Below are 6378 nucleotides of genomic sequence, written 5' to 3'. Positions count from 1 at the left end.
TCTTGTAGGTAGAACTACAAAAAAACTGAAGTGCAATCTGTGTGTGTGTGTGTGTGTGTGTGTGTGTGTGCGTGTGTGTGATATGTGTGTCAGTGATTGTGTGTGTGTGTGCATGCGCGTGTATGCATGCGCGTGTGTGCGAGCGTGCATGCGTGCATGCGTGTGTGTGTGTGTGTGTGTGTGTGTGTGAGTGTGTGTGTGTGTGTGTGTGTGTGTGTTTGTGCGTGTCACATAAAGAAAACAGACTGACTTACAGAGATACAGACACATAACAACAACAACAACAACAAAAACAACAACTTGGACGACAATATTGAAGCAAATGAACGAACATAACTCAAGACATTTTAAAAGAAATTATGATACTTTATTTGCCAATGCACATAAATACCGCAAGAAAATTTAACACACACTGCAGAATGAAACTTGCAGAAACAAAAGCATTGAACCAAACCAAACCTTTGATATTTAAAGAAAGACAAATAAACCGTACCTCCACGAGTGTATCAAAATCATTGTAGGCTTAGATTTAATCCCTACCATGATAAATCGGACGTTTCTTTTCAATCTATGCTGTACTGCCGTTCGAGATGTTTGCTTTTGGACTATTCCCTAGAGTACCACATATGTTATGATATCATTCTGCTATATTATGTTTTGTTTTCAACCTGATTAGAAATTCGAGACATTAACAATTTGGACTATATAGGTACCTCCATTCCCATGCAGACTATTTTGTAAATCAGGATACATTCCTCCAGGGATTTTACCTGGCAGCCCTCCTCTTGGATAGATAAGTACAATTTACAGACAAACCAAACTTTCTGTCCAGAGTCATTATTTTGTTTGCTGAATTAATTTGGTTAAAACTCCAGTATCTTACTGCAAATTCTAGTCAGTAAAAAAAAAAAAAGAAGAAAAAAAAGAAGAAAGATTGAAACTCTGCGCAGGAAGCAGACAGGCCGTTGATTTTTGGTATGTGTCTGAGTGGAGGGATGTTCTTATCCCATGCCAAAGCCTGTCCAGACAGATATGTGACAGTGACAAGATGGCGTCCGCAAGGAGGTATGTGTACCCTTTATTGGAGAAAAACGGCCAGGACATTCTTAGATCATTTTATTCCAATTTTTCTGGTTTGATGGCAAAATCTTTTTTTTAGGCAGTTCAGTTTATGTGAGAACATTTCATTTCAACCCGCTACACGGACAACACTTTTCAACCGGAGCGACTGCGTTTAAACTATGACCTGCCAGAATGTTGTGACATGCATGCTTTTCCGTATGCACACATTATGACAAAGATAACACTAACAAACATCATAACCAGAGGGGGGGGGGGGGGGGGGGAAATTTATATCCATGAACATTAAACAAAATAATCAGTCATAATAAATAGCACAAGCTAAAGCTACATTCATTCCCGTGAAAACCATTTTATTAACCTTGAGAGAGCACTCTCGGGTTTTACATGTGATAAGACTTCCTTTCATACGGACGCACAGCAACAGTCTTCGGAATTTCTGTGCAAAGCGGGGCTTTTTATTTTATTAGCTGTATTCATTTTGTAATCAAAACAAAATCCCACACAGGACACAGCCAGGCTGTTTATTCTTTGTGAAGTCTAAGTCGAAGGATCATCTTGTTCCATGTAAAACCCTAGAGAAATCTGCGTAGGTTTACTTGATCGCTAGCATGGGAAGGAACATATCCTTTAAAGCCGGTGAAGATGAAAATGGCCAAAGAAAAACAAAATATACGCAATAGTCCTTTCAATAATGCATACGCCAACGATTTAAACAACTTCTTTCTTTATTCAAAACTACACACGTGTATGTACACTTGCCATGAATGAGAAATGTCCTGAATCAAATCAATTGTGAAACCAAATGATCTAACCGGATAAAGTTATACACACAATGATGTGAATCCTGGGATGGTATGCACGGGAGAGTGCGCAACTGGGTGGGACCCTTGCAATAGGTCGGATTGGTAAAAATCTCAAACAAATCTCAATTTTAACCAAGCCAATCAAGAGCTTGGTTCCCACCCAATTAGTCGCTTTCTCTTGCATACCAACCCTGATCTACAAAGGATAAAAAGAAAACGGACAGCATTCATTTTGTTGGACTAAACTTTCTTTCTTATTAAAAAAAAAATCAGCACACAAGATCTCTTTTCCTTATTTTAAAGTTTACTTACATTTTGACGTACTATTACATTAGTACAATATGGAAATCATGGGAAAAAAGCAATACACTTTACATATATTTGAAAACCTATGGACGATAGAGAAAATGTGCTGAAAAGTGTCATGTTTTGCGCGCCACGAGGTGAAACATGTAAACGTTCCAACAGTACATTATGTACACAAAGATATTTATAAAGACTTACACGATGCCAAGAACAATCACCAGATTTCAGTAAACGATGAGGTAAAAAAGTCACCAACAGCTAGATACTGCCAAATTAATACACATAACAAACACCACGCCGCGGGACTTTAAATCAGATACATTTTCCCAGTCCTGCTATACTTGTTACACTTCGAAAACTCCTTTTTAAACAGTTTTTCCATTTCCTGTAACTTAATAAGTAATGAGCTTGAAAATATTTTTTTCCCTCAAAATTCAAAGAGGAAAAGGACTGCGATCAGAAGTCCGCTGGAACTCCACGGGTTTTACAAATCTCTGTATCAAACACCAACCCAAAACTATTTTCACACACACGTACAAGCATAATATACGCAGACATCAGCAAACACGAGTGCTAATTCAATCCCTGAAATGAACACGAGAAAATAAATAGCGATCACCACACCGTATGACAGTATTCAATACTCCCACCAAAAACGTTGCTGATTCAGTAACGTCATTTGAATGGCATGCTATAATACAAGACGGAATGCAAAGTGATGATTTAAGTGAACATTGCGTCATCATTTAAAAAAAATAACGTCAGTGCTCACAAAAACCAAAGCTGAAAATGCTCGGTGTTGTTCTTTTTTTTAATTTTTAAACAAGCAGACTCATGACAGTAACGCGTGTATATAAATATATAAGAGGTTTGAAGGGAAATAATTCTGACCTCAAGTCATGAAACAGGTTTACCGTTATTGAGATTTTAAACAAAACATACCGCATTCTTAATCGGCATTTAGGGCGTTAAAACGGTGGAAACAGGCGTCTGCGTGAATAAAAGCAATTTAATGATTTCTTTAACAAACAACAGCGTCGCCATTTGCAAGTAAAACTTAAAATATAGAAAGAATTACCGACACAAAGAACAGATCGTAGGATGTCACACACACAAAAACCTTCAAACACTTAAACATAAATCAATATTAAACATGAAAAAATGTGCACCTCAATTTTGCCCTTCTTCTCCTTACACGGCTCCTGATTCAGTCTTTTTACTCAACATTTTAAGCCCACTATCAAACGAGATCACGTGATCATAAATGTGATGTGCGTGGTATCCATGGCTGTCCTTGGTGGATATCGACAAAACTTGTTTTTCCGCGGAATAAAGAAACAGCTGCAGGAAATCTCCGTTATTTGCACGGCGTTTTACGTTTCAATCTTTCCGCTAAAAAAAACATTTTTCCTCAGCATGTGTGTAGTTGCTGCGAAAGAATTGAGTGTTTCCACTGTAAAAAATTTTTTTTTTTTTATCTTGCAGCGGCAAAACTTAATTTTGTCATCAGCCGCCAATGATACCTGACGACGCTTCGTTTGCCATTTGCAAAAATCTAAGGAGATTTCAAAAACAAACAGTACCGTACAGGCCACTGATCTCTTTATCTAGTCTATTTAAAACATTCATCAACAGTCTAAACAAAAATTCTCCTTCATCCAAATTGTCATAATTGACAACTTAAAAATAATTAAACGCAATATAATGAAATAATTTATTTCCCGCTTTCTTTCTTCTTCTTTTTTTTTGTCATTCCAAAACTGACAGCTAAAATAACGTAAAACAATCCCGAAAAATTTCAGAAGAAAAACGACTCTTGTCAGTTTATTCCCAACATAAATAGGCCGTATTTGTTCAATGTGTGTTTGTGTGTTTGTGTGTGTGTGTGTGTGTGTGTGTGTGTGTGTGTGTGTGTGTGTGTGTGTGTGTGTGTGTGTGTGTTTATGTGTGTGTGTAAGTGTGTATGTGCGTGTATCTGTGTGTTTGTTCTGTGTGTGTGTACTGATGTGTGTTTGTCTGTCTGTTTGCGGGTGCGCGTGCGTGTGTGTGTAGAGTGTGCGTGCCTATCTGCATTTCTGTCTGTGTCTGTCTGTCTGTCTGTCTGAGTATGAACAAATCTGTTCGACCCTCTCCTCGTTTTCTTTCGTCATATTTTAAACCAGAAATTGACCATCCTGAACGAAAAGTGGAATTGTTTACGAAATTTATTGCTACCTATCGATAGTTTTTTTTTTTTTTACGAAAACATCAAAACAACAGCGTGAAGTAGAGCTAGCAAACCAAGTGACATGCGCAGTGAAGCACTTCCGTTTTCCGGGTCAGCAACGGAACTATCCACTTCAACTTCTCCGGGCTTGCCTGCCCTGTACGGCACCTCTGCACACACACAAATTCAAACAACAACGATAGCACACAAACATCATAGTAGGCTATATGTGATGCATAATGATCACCACACGTACACAAAGACTGACAGACACGTGGACGGACGGTTTTTCACACGCACACACACACACAGAGTAATGAAGCCACTAAGAGAGTGAGAATGGGTAACACACAAACACATAGTCTCTCTCTCTCTCTCTCTCTCTCTCTCTCTCTCTCTCTCTCTCTCTCTCTCTCTCTCTCTCTCTCTCTCTCTCTCTCTGAAAAAAAAGCATGTATACATTGCTTATTCTGTCACCCTCGTAAAATAAATTTCAATTCAATTCAATTCCATTCTCTCTCTCTCTCTCTCTCTCTCTCTCTCTCTTTCTTGTATAAAATGGATGAGAGTGGTAAAAAGAACTGGGTCTCAAGTGTCCGTTGTAAATTGTATGAGTACGGTTTTGGTTTTGTGTGGTTGAATCAGGGCATTGTTAATGAAAACGATTTTTTGCGTGTTTTTAGGGAAGGGTTGGTCGATTGCAGATGGCAAGAGTGGGATTATCATACAAAGTGATAGATTTGCTGTTTATCGGACATTTTGTATCGTACATGACATTAAACGCTATCTTTTGTTGAATGCGGATAGTCATCTAAAGTTTATTATGACTAGGTTTCGATTCGGTATTTCAGAAATTGCTGTGCATGCTTACCGATATAAAAAAAACATAATGCCGATCAGTTGATGTGTCCTCCTTTGTAAAGAAAAGCAAGAAGATGAAGTCCATTTTGTTTTGTGTTGCACATACTTAAACATATTAAGAGACAAATGTATCCCATTTAAATATTATAAAAACCCAAGCACTTTTGGTCAGAAATGTATCCCTGTATTTGTATAAAGCCTTTAAATTAAGAGATGTTGTAACCTCTTAGTTAAATACGGTGTAATGTATGTTTTAATCTGTAGTGTTGTGCGATTATTATGTTGTACCTTTTTTGCACCTGATGAGTTAGTTATTTGCAACGTTAACCGTTTGTAACACACAACCCCCCCCCCCCCCCCCCGTACACACTGTAACACACAAACACCCCCCCCCCCCTCACACGCAAAACAATGAAGAAGGGTATCTACTGCACGAACATTATGAGCATGATATCTACCGCTACACACTACTAACTATGCAGGAGGCCGGGCCCACCTTTCCCACTGTTGCCATTGACATCTTTGTCTTCATTATGAGCATGATATCTACGGCTACACACTACTAACTATGCAGGAGGCCGGGCCCACCTTTCCCACTGTTGCCATTGACATCTTTGTCTTCATTATGAGCATGATATCTACGGCTACACACTACTAACTATGCAGGAGGCCGGGCCCACCTTTCCCACTGTTGCCATTGACATATTTGTCTTCATTATGAGCATGATATCTACGGCTACACACTACTAACTATGCAGGAGGCCGGGCCCACCTTTCCCACTGTTGCCATTGACATCTTTGTCTTCATTATGAGCATGATATCTACGGCTACACACTACTAACTATGCAGGAGGCCGGGCCCACCTTTCCCACTGTTGCCATTGACATCTTTGTCTTCATTATGAGCATGATATCTACGGCTACACACTACTAACTATGCAGGAGGCCGGGCCCACCTTTCCCACTGTTGCCATTGACATCTTTGTCTTCATTGTCGTTGTTGTCCATATCAGAAACTTCTCTCCCTGGTGAGCATGCAACGAAGAAAAAACTAACAAACCATGTCAATTTGGACACACTAAAAATCAGACAGAGAGACCGACAGACCGAGACAGACTG

At 39.1% G+C, this 6378-nt stretch overlaps 1 long non-coding RNA gene across 1 annotated transcript; it reads right to left on the bottom strand.

Moving 5' to 3' along the window:
- Positions 1-345: 345 nt before the first annotated feature.
- LOC138964361 (uncharacterized) lies at positions 346-6372 on the bottom strand. The gene is made up of 2 exons (XR_011455086.1): positions 6216-6372; positions 346-4568 (listed from the first exon to the last, which is right to left on the bottom strand). It is a non-coding gene; the product is annotated as an uncharacterized lncRNA (long non-coding RNA).
- Between the last annotated feature and the right edge of the window lie 6 nt (positions 6373-6378).

This window comes from Littorina saxatilis, linkage group LG4, assembly GCF_037325665.1.
Source record: "Littorina saxatilis isolate snail1 linkage group LG4, US_GU_Lsax_2.0, whole genome shotgun sequence".
NCBI classification, from domain to species: Eukaryota; Metazoa; Mollusca; class Gastropoda; order Littorinimorpha; family Littorinidae; genus Littorina; species Littorina saxatilis.
The sequence above is the reverse complement of the archived record's forward strand: the minus strand, read 5'-3'. Positions and strand labels throughout refer to the sequence as shown.